Source organism: Callospermophilus lateralis, chromosome 4, assembly GCF_048772815.1.
Source record: "Callospermophilus lateralis isolate mCalLat2 chromosome 4, mCalLat2.hap1, whole genome shotgun sequence".
Classification (NCBI taxonomy): Eukaryota; Metazoa; Chordata; class Mammalia; order Rodentia; family Sciuridae; genus Callospermophilus; species Callospermophilus lateralis.
The window spans coordinates 74,364,764-74,379,758 of NC_135308.1; the positions used below are offsets into that span (position 1 = coordinate 74,364,764).

Genomic DNA, 14,995 nt, shown 5'->3' on the forward strand with positions numbered 1-14,995 from the left:
CCATCCTTATCCAAGTCAGAGGCCTGGAGATTCTAGGCTCTGGCAGGAGAGTGCACTTGTTTGTATCCCCTGCGGGTCTCCCTGGGCCTTGTGTGCCAAGGGACCCGCTTGGTGGCTGCTATGCCATCCTGGTCGCTCTACAGATATCTGCTGGTGTCAGGGACAGGCGGACTGACAGCATCATGACGTCACCATGGGCCAGCCAGCAGAGGAGCTTTCCCTCCTGGTGGCATCCCAGGAAGATCCAAGCCCAGCAGCAGCTCTGTGGTCATGTCAGGAGGGGAGACCTTGGGACCGAACCCCAAGAGGGCATGTTCTTTTCAACATATGCGGCCCCAACTTCTTCAGCCCCTGGAAGTGGAGCATGGTGCTGCTGGTGGCCTGTCCAATGTGCCCTCTGAGCACTCCTGCTCCTTCCAGGGCCCTGGACGCAGCAGCAGCCACTTGCCTGCCAGCACCAACCTGCACTAGGCGGCGCCGTCGGCGGTTGGTGGTACCAGACAGGCAGAGCGCCCTGCAATCCCTTATCCCAGATCCAACACTGGAGGCTCTGCAGGTGCAGTGAACCTGGGAGGGCTTGAGGGCTTGTGTGCATATGGAGGATGTTAAGATCACCACAGCTGCCTTTCAGTCCTGCTTCTCCTGGTCAAGGCTCTTCTGAGAGTTGGGCAAGTCAGCGAACTTGCCCAGGTTCCTTGCATCTCCAGGGAGTGGCCCCTGTGGACATCTGAAAAGCAGCTCACAGCTCAGCCTGTTATGGGAACTTTAAGCTGGACAATGTCCCAGGAACTCAGGCGGGCTGCTCCTCCATTCCTAGAAAGCCAATCAAGGAAATTTCTGTGGTCAGGGCAGAAGGAAATCTAGGGCATGTGGGTCATCCCATTGCCTTCTAGTGAGGGCAGCTGTGAGGGAGTCACTCAACATGGGTGACAGAGGGAAGGAGCAAGAGAGCAAGGGAGCTTCCAGATCAGTGCCCCTTCTGCACCATCCATGCCCCACATCGGTGGCAGCTGCTGCTCCTTCTGCTGCTACTGCCGCCACCTCTATTCACCAGGTCTAGTCCAGAAATCTCTGGGCCCAGTATTCCAAGAGTCCCTTTCATTGACCTGCTGGTGCAGAACTATCTAGCCAGTCAGGCTGAATCTGATGGTTCCTCCTCTTGGCCTGACTCTAGGCTCTCAGACAGAAAACCCTCTGCAACAATGCCTGAGGTTCTTGGGCAAACTCTGGAGGAAGAGATTTCACTGGAGTGTCACAGCCCCTGCCACAAAGGTGGTCCAAAAAAGGCCTGTTAGATGAGTGAAACCAGTGCCTGATAGTGTCCTGATTATCAGGTTCAACCAGTGCTTTCTGTCAATTTCACACATTAGCCCTGTTATAGGAGTGGAAATGTAGAATTTTGTAAAGATGGATATTAAATAACGGGAAGAGCTCAGAATTTTTCTGTGGAGCACTAAATCCAGACAAGAGTTGGGAATGAGAGGATATTTTACAGATACTGAAAAAAATTGTAGTTGGTATTTGTTAGCTTCTGAGAAATACCAGTAGCATCACCAGGTTCAAGATATCATAAGCAAGAAGTACAGGCAGAAGATTCTGAGGCAAAAATCAGAATGGACAAGAATTCAACTTCCATAGAACATAAGGCTCTTTCAGGTTCAGAGCCATTTCTTGTTGATTGCAGTGGATAGTAGATCACACAATTGCTAATTTTGTTTTTCTGGCAGAAGACATAAGAGATAAGACTTTCCTGGCAGAACAGAACCTTCACCCAATTTTAAAATAAGAAATCTTCCATTCTATGAGTCAGGTTTCCATTGCTTTAATGAGATACCTGAGATAACTGATGTATAAAGACAAAATGTTCATTTTTCTTAGGATTCTGGATGTTCTAATGTAAGAACTAAGAACCCCTTGTTTTTCTCCTCTAGAACAGGAAGCACAGCATGATGTAAGCACATGGCAAAACAAGCTGCTCATCTCATAAGGTAGGAAGCACAATGGCACAGGACAGGCCTACAATCTAACCTTAAAACATCTATGGAAAATCTGTGAGCATTGTACAGTAAACCTGGAATGGTAAATTCTTTAAATTTCAGTAGATGTCTCATTGGTCATCCAGTCCCAACCTATCCTCCTCTGGATATAAAATACGTTCCCTTTTAAGTATGTAGAGTATATGTTTTTGTCAGTATAAGAATTGTAATTTTCAGATAAATGTACTGCTGTTTACAGTCAATGTGCTTATGTATTTACCCACACATGTGCATACATGTAACATACTTCTTCCTAAATCAAAACTCCCAAGATTCTAAGAAGGCAGATGGAGCTCAAGCTTCAAGTTGTTCCATGAACAGAAGAGGGGCACTTGTATATTGTTAAATTTTATTCATTGAGAAAGGGAAGAGAAAGTTAATCTGACATCTTCACATGTGTAGACCTGCAGAAAGTTTGGATGAGAGGTGGGAATGTAAGTTAGTATAAACATTATAAAAATTTTTATGAATGTTCCTCAAAAAACTAAAAATAGATCTACCACAAGACACAGAAATCCCACTTCTGGTTACACACTCATAGGGAATAAAATTTATATGAAGAAATATCTGCTTTTGTTGATTGTGACACTATTCACAACATCCAAGACATGACAATAATCTGTGTCTATCAATAGATGAACAGAAAAATAAAATGTGATATATATCTATAATAAAACATTATTCAACCATAAAAGCTGGAAATAGTGACATCATGACAATGTGGATAAATGCATAGGGCATTATGTTAAGTGACATAAGCCAGACATAGAAATATAAATATGACGATATCTCATTTATGGAATCTAAAGCAACCAAACTCAAATAAGCAGAGAATGGAATGGTGATTACAGAGACTAGAGGACATAGATGTGGAGGCATGAAAGTCAAAGTGTTCAGAATCTCAGACAGGAGGAATATAGAGTTTTTATATAACTCTATTATGTAGCATGATAAAAATAGTAAATAATTTTGAGATAAAAAATATTAAGAGTAAGTTTCCAATGTTTCATCAAAATAATAAGTATTTGAGGTAATGTATATGTGAGGTAATTTATATTCCATATATTCCATATTGTGTTCATAAGCCATATTGTAGCCCATAAATATGTACAATGTAAATTTTCAATTTATAGTACTTTTTTGTATTAAGGATTTATCCCTGGGACACTTACCACTGAACCACATCCTCAGTCTTTTTTTTTTTTTTTAATTTTATTTTGAGACAGGATCTTGCTAAGTTGCTTAGGGCCTTGCTAAGTAGATGAGGATGGCTTTCAACTTATTATCCTCCTACCTCAGCCTCCTGAGCTGTTGGGATTACAAGTGTGCACCACTGTGCCATTACAATAAATTTGAAAACAGAAAAGAGTGGTGAGATGGGCAAGATGTGGGGCTATCTGAATTCCCTGAGCTCTCAGGAGAAGGGGCTGCTGCTATAAGCTGAGGGAGACAAGGAGCTCATTTCAAAATCAAGTCTTTGAAAAGAAAAGTTTGGAGGGTCACTAGGCTGGTCTGAATGACAGATGGATGCAAGGTGGAAAGAGGAACATCTCCCTTCCTCTGGTTTAGATGAGTTTGAAATTAAGCACAGGGAGAAGGTTTGAGAACACACTAGTCTGATTTTTACTGCAAAATTCAGGAATACTGGTAGTTAGCTGAAGGAAGGTGTAACATAATGTCAACCCTCATCTGGGGATGTAGCAGCTTGTTTTTGATGCAGTTTGGCACAGTGAGATTGGCTGAATTTGTATTAATGTGACTTTTAAATAAAAAATAATTTTACTTCCTTTAGAGAAGATTGAAATTTATTGTCTAGAATATGGGTTTTAAAACCATGTGGACTGCCAGGCATGGTAGCACTTGACAGAAATCCCAGCAATGTGGGAGGCTGAGGCAAGAAGATGGTAGGTTTAAGGTCAGCCTCAACAACTTGGTTTGAACCTGTCTTGGAATAAATAAAATAAAAATAAGTAAATAAGCAAATGGTGGGGAGGGAAGTTCAGTGGCAAAGTTCTCCCAGGTGCTGCTGGGTCAGATTAGACACAGAGAATAAAAGTTGCTTTCCTGACTTCAGAAAGCTCAGTCACAGTCCTGCTGTGGGGATTGGGGCTTAACTAGAGAGAATTTCAATGTGTCACCATGGGCAGATGAACTAACAGTAGCTACTTATAAAATTTAACTTGGAGCAATGACAGCAGGGTGTGTGTGGAGCTTCCTTTGAGTCACAGACTTTCCAGAGCAGAATTCCAAAGGAGCTTCTTTATTTCCAGCAGGCAGGGGCCAATTGAAGTGTGTGTTAACTATGGAAAGGTTTTTCTTCCCAAACAATGTCACTTGTTCCCATCTGACTTAGGGTGAGGAAGAGCCCAGGTGAGAAAAAGACCTTAGAATATCCTCCTTCAGCTAATTTCAGTTCAATAATCACCAAAATCGACAGAGAAGAATTTATTTCCCTGAAACATAACTTATAAAAGTAGGTTTTTCTATATATTCTACCAAAAATGTTTACAATATTAAGTTTACCAAAAATATTTAAAATATTTTGAGTTTCTGATGTGGCATCAGAAACTATTAATTATAAAACTGAACATGCAGATGACACCATGGTTAATAGGTTGGATTCAACAAAGGGCTTCTCCACACTTCTGGCATTTGGGGCCATTTAACCTTTCCAAGACTTACTGAATTCTAGTACCCATTCATTTAGGACAACAATAAGATTTGCATTTTTCTGTTTAGTATACAAGGAAAAATCATGTAAAACCTTTAGCAGGGAGTTCAGTATTAAGTCATGCTTTTTCTCAAACCCCAGATTGATTGCCAGCTTGGGATTTCTTTCATGGGGAAGGTGAAAACATTGGATAATGGTTGCTCTGGTGAAGGATTTCTTAGATAAAGGGCAGTTTCCAGCTTGGTGAATAAATGCATTGTCATGGGGTATCACTTCCAGACAGGTCTTTTGACAATGAAGTTTGTCATATCATATACTCCCCACCTGTCACACTGGAAAATTTTTCTTTTTGGGTCTATGCTCAGCTGAACAGTCTCCTTTTCTTCACCCTCTTTCTCCTTTGTTAACAGAAAAGGCAATTCTTTGCTTCCTGTTTTCTTTCTTGACAACTCCAAGGTAAATTTTCATCCCTCATGCTAACCTAGTAGCAGGTACTTTCTGTTGTGACTTCATGTTGTTTCCCCATTTTTAAATTATCACCTTGTCTTTTCTTTTTATCAAATAATATTAAAATAGATAGTGGCTTAAAACATCACCAGTTTATTGTGTCCATGGTTTCCAAGTCCAGGCCCAGCATATCTGGGTTTCCTGCTTTGGGCCTCCTTGGGATGCAGCCAAGGTGTTAGTCAGAGTAAGGATCTCAACCAAGGTCAAGATCATTTTCCAAGTCCATTGACTGCTGGTGTAATTTATTGCTGTGTTCTCCTGCCATATCTCCGCTGCTGGAGGCTGCCTGCAGGTCTATCTTCATGGAAAAAGGATAGTTTACAGTCCCTGACTTCCACCACCACCTAGAGAACAATTTTTAGAAGCCCACCTGATTGCATAAGGCCCACCTGGTCAATCTCCCCACATTAAGGTCTGTCGATTGAGGACCATAATCACATCTGTGAAATACCTTCAAAGGGGCAGCAACATTACTGTTGAATCATAGAGCTGGAGGTAGGTGAAAGTTCTCTAGGGGCTGAGGATCTGAGAGCATCTTAGAATTTTTCCCCTCACATCATAACTAGCAGTTTGGGATCCAAAAATCATTGTTCCCTTGTGTATTATTTTTGCTCACTTTAATTCAAACAGTGCTGTTTTTATATAGCAATTATATTAAAGATTCACGGATGTCCCACAAGTTCTAAGTGTATTCCACATAGCAGGTACCCAACCACAAATGTCTCTGAGATGATTCTCCCTACTCTGGGTTCCTGAATGATCATGGTAAGAGGGCCAGATCCTTTAAACTTCTTAGAAGGCTATTTTTTAAAATATTTTTTTAGTTGTTGATGGACATTTATTTCATTCATTTATTTATATGTGGTGCTGAGAATTTAACCCAGTGCCTCACACATGTGAGGCAAGTGCTCTAGCACTGAGCCACAACCCTATCCCTAGTGGACTTAATTTTAACAGATAGAATCTGAGAGGCCCAGACTTTAGATTATCAGTTCTGTTTCTCTGAAAGAATCAGTGAGGCACCTACCCCTGTTTTTACAAGGTCTTAATGAATGATCTTGCAAGACTACATTGACCTTCAATTTGAGGTTCTTTCTTCATTTTGGCTTTGGTTTCCATTTGCATGCATTAAGAATTGTTCATAAGTTTGAGCACTTGTTTTTCCTACTTGAATCATTTAATTTCTTCTTTCTTTCTTCCTTTTTTTTTTTTTTTGCCTAATGCTCTGGGTAGGGTTTCAAGGACATTTGTTGAATAGAAGGGTGAGAGAGGGCATCCCTGTCTTATTCCATTTTTAGAAGGAATGCTTTCAGTTTTCTCCTATTTAGGATGATGCTAGCCTTGGGTTTAACATATATAGCTTTTATAATGTTGAAGTATTTTCCTACAATAAGTATTTTTTCCTACAATAAGTATATTTCCTACAATAAGTATTTTCCTAGTGTCTTGGATGCTATGTTTTGTCAAATGCTTATTCTACATTTACTGAGATATTATTAGAACCCAAAATCTCCACCAGAATTGTTATAAAACTCGTATATTCAGAAAATTATCAGGATATAAAAATAACATCATAAATCAATTGCATCCATATACACCAATTATGAATCAACTGAAAGAGAAATTAGGACAACTACACAATTCACAATAGCTTCAAAAAAAAAAAAACTTGGAAATCAATCAAACAAAAGCAGTAAAAGACCTCACCAATGAAAAGTACAAACCACTAATAAAGAAGTTGAAAAAGATCTTAGAAGTTAGAAAGATCTCCTATCTTCTTGGGTAGCAGAATTAATATTGTCAAAATGACCATACTACAGAAAGCACTATACAGGTTCAATACCATCCCAATCAAAACCCAATAATGTTCCACAGAAATAAAAAATGCAGATATGAAATTCATATAGAAAAATAAGAGACCCAGAATAGCCAAAGCAATCCTTAGCAACAAAAATGAAGCTGGTGGCATTACTATTCCAGACCTTAAACTATACTACAGAGCAATAGTAACAAAAAGAGCATGGTATTGGCACAAAAATAGACCTGTAGACCAATGATAAAGAACAGAGAACACAAAGAATAACCCAAATAATTACAGTAATCTTATATTAGACAAAGGCACCAAAAACATGCATTGGAGAAAAGATAGCCTCTTCAACAAACGGTGCTGGGAAAACTGGAAATCCATATGGAACAAAATGAAATTAAACCACTATCTCTCACCATGCACAGAACTCAACTCAAAGTGTATCAAGGACCTAGGAATTAAACCAGAGACCTTGTGCCTAATGGAAGAAAAAGTAGGCCAAAATCTCCATCATGTAGGATTAGGCCCCAACTTCCTGAATAAGAATACTATAGCACAATATTTTTTTAAGAGTATTAATAAAGGAGATGGATTAAATTCAAAAGGCTTCTTCTCAGCAAAATTAGCAAAAATAACAATTAGTGAGGTGACTAGAGAGCCTACAAAATGAGCACAACTCTTTACCACAAGAACATCAGATCGAGCACTAATCTCTAGGGTATATAAAGGACTCAAAAACCTTAACACCAAAAAATCAAATTACCCAAACAATAAGTGGGCCAAGGAACTAAACAGACACTTCTCAGTAGAGGATATATAATCAATCAACAATATATATATATATATATATATATATATATATATATATATATATATATATATATATATTTAACATTTCTAGCAATTAGAGAAATGCAAATCAAAACTAAGATACCATCTCACTGCAGTCAGAATGGCAGCTATCAAGAATACCAACAAAAATAAGTGTAGGAAAAGATGTGAGGGGAAAGTCAAACTCTTACATTTCTGGTGGGACTGCAAATTGGTGCAGCAAATCTGGAAAGCAGTATGGAGACTCCTTGGAAAACTTGGAATGGAACAACCATTTGACGCAGGTATCCCACTCCTCAGTCTATACCCAAAGGACTTAAAATAGCATACTATAGAAACATAGCCACATTAATATTGATAGTAGCTCAATTAACAATAACTAAACTGTGGAACCAATACAGACACTCTTGGATAGATGAATGGGTGAAGACACAGTAGTGTATACACACAATGAAATATTACTCAGAATTAAAAGAGAATAAAATTATGGCAATTGCAGGTAAATGGATGGACTTGGAGAATATCATGCTAAGCAAAGTAAGCCAATTCTGAAAAAAAACAAAGGCCCTAATAAGTGAATTCTCTCTGATAAGTGCTCTCTGATAAGTGGATGCTGATCCATGAAGGGGGTTGGGGGGTGAGAATGGAGGTACTTTGATTGGGCAAAGGGGGAGGAAGAGAAAGGAAGGAGAGATGCAGTTAGGAAAGATGGTGGAATGGGATGGACATCATTACCCTAGGTACATGTATGACTGCACATGTAGTGCAACTCCACATAAAGTGCAACCGGAAAACATAAAGTTGTGCTCCACTCATGTACAATGAATCAAAAAGCTTTCTGCTGTCATATATAACTGAATAGAATTAATTAAAATCATCTAAGAAAACACTTATTTTCCTTATAAATTACCCAGCCTGTGGTCTTCTGTTGTAGCAATAAAAACCAGAGAAGGACAGGGCTCCTGAGGGAAGCAGAGATCAGAAGCTCAGGGTTGAGCACCAGAGCCAGACACTCTATCTCCCATGGAGAGCTTGCTTCTCTCCAGCTTCACAAAGAGAACAAACAGAGGCAATTCCTCCTGATGGCTGTTGGAAAGGAGGTCACTGGGAGGAACTACTGTTGGTACACTGTCCTCTGGCTAACAGATTCATTATCTCCCATCTTGTTCCTTTCATTCCTTTGTTATTAATAATCATATCTTACTTTTCAAACCCAAACCTAGCACAAAATGTTATTCCAATAGAAGCTGTATTTAAGATGCAATATGAAGAAATCCATGGCCTGACTCACTAGAGCAGTTGAGGAGGATCCAGGCTGTCCTGCCCAGGCTTCAGGTACTCCCCAGGGGTCCAAGGTAAGGCCAGACCCCCAGCAAAGAAAGGTATGTTTGGAAAAATAATTACTTACTGCCCCTAGGCTTCAACTCTGGATGAAGCAGCTCTATATGCCAGGACAGTGCCATGCCAGTAGACATCAGAGTACACACTACATGCTGCCTGTGATCACAGGATGCAATCCAAAAGACAGGACAGAGCAGAGAGCATCAGCACTCCACAGGCTTTTCTAAGTTAGCAGGTAAAGCAGACGGCCTGATATTTCAGAAAAAATATAGAAGGAAAGCAACATTTCCTGTATATATCTGCTTTAAAATTATAGCTTAAAAGCCACACTTCAAGAGTAAGTAAATAAATAAGATTATGATTTATTTATAAGAAAAAAATTAGAAGTCCCAGTCTCATACATAAGTCTGGGTCATCTAAGTCCTAATCTTATACTTAAGTCTATATTACTGCAAGAACATCTCATTATACAATTCACAAAAGTACATTAGGTTTACAAGGCATGCTTGTGGAAAAGGAGTCTCTGATCTTCAGTATTGCTCTCCTCAGCCCAATAGTAATGAGCCCTTCCCCTGGTAATTGGTGATGGCTTGATTTAGGAAGCTGAATTCACATTCTTGCCTTCAGGGTGATTAATAGTATACATTTCATAATTTATGTATAATCTATATATAATGGCTGATACTATCAGTATAAAGTCATTCTAAAAAAAATTATCTTGTTTGGTGTTGGGGAGAAAACCTAGGACTGCATACCTGGTAGGCAAATGCTATACCATGGAGATGAACTCCCAACCCATTAAAAAAGCGTCAGTTTTTTGGTTGGGCCTGGGGCTCAGTGATAGGACGCTTACCTCACATACGAGAGGCATTAGCTAAGAAGTCAGTAAGATGTTACAAAAGGATAGTAGGAGAGGATACCCTTGATTTTTCCTGATCTTAGTGGGAAAGTTTCAAGTTTATTATCATTAAGACTGAAGTAGGCAGGGGTGGCAGGAGCAGACCTCAAGCTGGGACAAGTTGCCAACACTGAGGGAGAATTCACCCAAGCCCAAGGGAAGAAAGTTGAGGGAAGGGGCTAAGGCCCAGTGGGGTTACTGGGCCATCTAATGGGGAGTCACTGGTACAAGCCCAGGCCAGTCCTCTGTATTTCCAGGCAGAACACAATGGTTGACAGAGCCCACCCTTCATGGAATTCTGAGTGCTTGGGTCATAATTGACTCCTTGGTGTTCCAGGAGGTACAGAGCAGAGGTGGATAGAGACTGAGGTGGTTTTCAGAGCAGCTCTGATGGCAAACTGAAATTGTGACAATATTGTCCTGGTTTAGAGGCCTAGGCTCTGGCTTGGGCCACTCATTGGGTCAGGAGGGGGGCAGCTTGACTTCCCTCATCAGCTGTATCTCCAAAGTTACTGAGGATGAGGTTCTCAATGATTTAGAGGATGTAGAAGCAGGTTTACCTAATTATTGGAGAAAGAACCTTGAAGATACCAAATGGATGATCAGATATGACAATGAAAGACTTAAAAACTATTGTACTGATCTGGAAGAAAGGTATGCAGCATCAGAGCTACAGATCCAACATCAATCTGCAAATTACAGGAATGACCTGGAAAAGAAAGCAGAAACCAGGCCACTTAAAGCAAGACAGTTTGCCTAGAAGATGAGTTGTCCACACTGCAGTCAGTAGATTCATGAGCAGGTAGTGTACCAGCAACACTGCCTCATCTTCATTTGGTAATGAAATCAGTCATTTTTCAGCTTTTCCCACTGATGAAATGGACTTCAGTGACATCATTTCATCCCAACAAGAAATCAACAGACTGTCTATTGAAGTTTCAAGACTTAAATCTCAAGTTAGCCACTGGAGGGATATAGCTCAGGCAAAGGGAACACATAATTCTGATCAAAGTGAAATCTGCAAACTACAAAATACTATTAAGGTACTTGAACAAAACCAAAGTCAAGACCTTGTTCATCAGCAAGAGGAAATGTCAGTTTTGCAGAATGCACATCAAAAGAAACTGCAGAGATAAGTTGCCAGTATCGAGAGAAATTAAAGACTATATGGAAAGGATTGAAAAACTTGAAAATCAGTTTAAGGTGACTCAGGAGTTACAGTAACTGATGAGTCTAAAATCGGTGAAATGGAAAAAAAAAACTACTCAGGTTCTACAAACTGAAAAAGTAGAGTCTGTGACAAAGATGGGAGAACATAAGGATCAAATAAAAGACATTATTAAAAAATTATCTTTGGCAGAAAATGACAGAGATGCCTTGAAGAGGGAAAAAGAGCAGCTTAGTGTGGAAATGTGACGAATAATTGAACAGTGTGAAAACTTGAAACTGGAATGTAGTTAATTGCAGCCTTCTGTGATGGAACAGAAAGATGAGGAATTTAAGAATTTGCAGAAAACCTTTGAATAAATAAAAGCCCAGTTGCAAGGAGACACAGTACTCCAGCAGACAATTCTGATAGTTTTCAAGAAACAAAATTTAAAAGCCTTCCTATAGAAAATGGAAGTGAAGAACACAACTGGTGTAACTATGAAACTGAAAAATAAATGAAAGGAATCCAAGAATGAGAACTTGATGTTCAACTTCTAAATGAAAAGAATATATCTTTAACCAAACAGACTGATCAGCTGTCCAAAGATGAAGCTGGCAAACTCAAGTTATCAAGCAGAAAGGTACAAGCTCCTCAGGCTAAAATTTATTCAGGAAAACTTGATATGAGTACACCCCAGCTCTTATCTGCATCATCACTTACCTCCCAGTCCTCAGAGGACAAAGAGCTGAGACAATCACTGCAAGAAAGAGATGCCACCATTAGGATGCTCCAGGAAAGTAACCACAGGTTGTCTGATGCAACTGCTGCCACCTCCGAGAGAAAAAAGAAAGAACATAAACAATCAGATTCCAAAATTAAACAGCTCAAGGAAAAACAAGATCTGTTACAAAATTTACTGAAAGAATAAAACCTCTATCCAAGCCAAAAGTGATCGGTTACTTTCTTCAAATGCAAAGTTCACTAACAAAGAGAATGAAAATGAGTTGTTGAGGCAAGCAATAACTAACCTCAAGGAGAGAATATTAATTTTAGAAATGGACATTTCTCAACTAAAAGGGAAAACTGAAAAAATAATAGAAACATCCAAAGAAAAGGAAATGGAGAATCAAGCATTACAAGAGATGAACATGAAGTTCTCTGTGATGCTGCAAGAACAACAGTTGGAGTACCATTCAATGAAGGAGCAAATTTTACAAGAAAAAGAACAGGCTGGGGAATTAAATTGGCTTTTAAATGCAGTTGAATCCACGCAGGAGAAGACCATTCTATGTCAGCAGGAGACAGACCAACTCACCTTGTCCCTAAAGAACCAACCGATGGAAAAGAGTACCCTCCAGCAAGAGGTTCAACACTTACATGACAAAGAATTACTCTTTTCTTTTTAAAGAGAGAGAGAGGTAGAGAGAGGTAGAGAGAGAATATATTAATATTTATTTTTTAGTTATCAGCGGGCACAACATCTTTGTTTGTATGTGGTGCTGAGGATCGAACCCGGGCCGCACACATGTCAGGCGAGCGCGCTACCGCTTGAGCCACATCCCCAGCCCCAAAGAATTACTCTTAAATCAAGAGGTACAAAGACTGGGGAGCCATCTTTTAGAATCATAAGATTCTTACACCCGGGAAATTTAGGTTGTAGAGAAGAGAGAGATGAACCTGAGAGAAAAAGACACACTATTGGAGGAAAAGCTACTTTCCTCTTCTAATGCAACTCATCAAGCCTGTGTGCAGACAGAGTTCCTGCAAAAGTAGGTGCATTTACTCTCCCAAGAGAGGGATGAGAATGCACTGAAGCTTTTGCTCTACCAAGAATAAGTAAAGCAGTATGCCAACCTGCCAATGGTTCTAGAGCATTGCCAACAAGAAGAAAAAGCTATGTATTTGGCTGAATTAGAAAAGGAAAGACAATATATAACCGAATGGAAGGAAAAGGCAGAAAATCTAGAGAGGTATCATTATTACAGGAACATTTGGATGAAGTCAACGGTGTGTTGGATTCAGCAACCAGACTTACACAACAGTTACATCTAAAGGAAGAACAGATTGAAGGACTTAAAAAGCACAATGAACTCCAACAAGAAATGTTGAATAATGCACAAAAGAAATTGATGAACGTGGAAAATGGCACAGAAAAAAAAGTGGACAAAACCCTAATGAGAAATCTGTTCACTGGGCATTTCCATACATCGAAAAGTAAGTGTCATCAGCAAGAGGAAATGTCAGTTTACAGTTATTGCGAAGCATCCTGGACATTCAAAAGGAGAAAATGGAGCAGTTGTTGAATGGAGATGATGGTGATGTTACTAAGAGGATGAAGGGTTGGCTTGGAGAAGGATAAAAAATGTCCCCAGCACATCTTTGAGACCAAATGAGTAATCTCTGCTTAATAGTTCTTTTCTAGAACTTTTTGTTAAATTTCTGGAAACAAAATCTCCTTCATCTGTTCCACCACCAAAACTTTCCACTCATGCCATGAGATGTCTAGACAACAGAGAAAGGAGAAAGGAAGTGAGAATGTACCAAGAAATTTGAAAGATGCAGCAGAATTCAGAGCTGGTAAAAGAGTGGCTGTGAATCTGTTCTTGGCACCACATTCTGCGTCAGTGCCACTGATTAGCCTAGCTGGACTTGGACCTGGTGGACCTGGGAATCCCCATTTGAATCCCATCACAGACTTAATGCCCAGTTTTACACCATTTCCAGTGTCCCCTGACAATAGCGCCAGGGTTGTATCAAAGGACTTTTTAAAGCAATAGGTGATTCTCAAAGCAGATATGATTTAGCAGTTTAAAGAAGCCATAAACAATTTGAACTATTTACGGAATGGCCTTTTTTGAAGAGAAGTTGTGTATTTGCAGAGAAAAAGAAAAAGAAAAAAGTGATATATAGAGCTACCAGGTGTTTTGACTCCCCGCCCCCTTTTTGTATTTTTTTTTTTTTGGGTTTTTTTTTTTGCTGTAGCACTTATTAAAATTTTATTTGTGTTTGTTTGCTGTAGCTTTTTTATATAAAATTTTGTTCCTGTGCTATCAGGTAATCAACAGCAAAAATAACTATAGCTTCAACCTTTTTTATAATTATATTTGTTTAATTTAATTATATTAATATAAAAATGATTCATTTATATTTCTGAAAAGAAGAAAAATCCAACCCATACGAAAAAGATATATATACCTCAGAATTTGGGCTATAAGCAAACAAAATATGATGTAGTAAAGTTGTGAATTCTTTAGTTTATAAAAGAAAACACTGTATAACTACTAAAAGAAAATTACAGTGGGAGGGCCTGAACATGAAGTTTAGTGCATAAATTCTAAGATTCTTTTAATTCAAATGCTATGACACCTATCCATTTTACTTATCTTCATTCTATTAAAAAAGTTACTTGACATTCATTCCCTTTTCCAGATGTTAAATATGTCAATAAGGAAGATGACTTTTGTCAGTGAAACCAAAAGTATAATCACATGCATCCTTTTTAATTTGTAAGAATGTATCATTAAATGTCTGGACTGTTTACATACTTTTTTGGGACCTACAGTAATGCTTATAAACACATTTTAAAAAAATTTGATCAAAAACAAAGTGGGGAAGATAAACAAAATAATACAATGTTTTGAAAGATGAAAACGTTAAAAAAGGAGTAGTTAAATTTTTTTATCTTTGTAAATTAAGATAAAAGATAAACCAAAATTTTCTAGCTTATGTCAGGTGATATCAGAGAACTGAAAAA

The 14,995-nt window shown here is 38.9% G+C and overlaps 2 pseudogenes; both read left to right on the top strand.

Annotated features, from left to right (window-relative positions):
- The first annotated feature begins 10,509 nt into the window (after positions 1-10,509).
- Positions 10,510-11,618, top strand: LOC143398326 (thyroid receptor-interacting protein 11 pseudogene; annotated as a pseudogene).
- A 90-nt stretch (positions 11,619-11,708) lies between these two features.
- On the top strand, positions 11,709-14,018 carry LOC143398327 (thyroid receptor-interacting protein 11 pseudogene; annotated as a pseudogene).
- Positions 14,019-14,995: the final 977 nt, after the last annotated feature.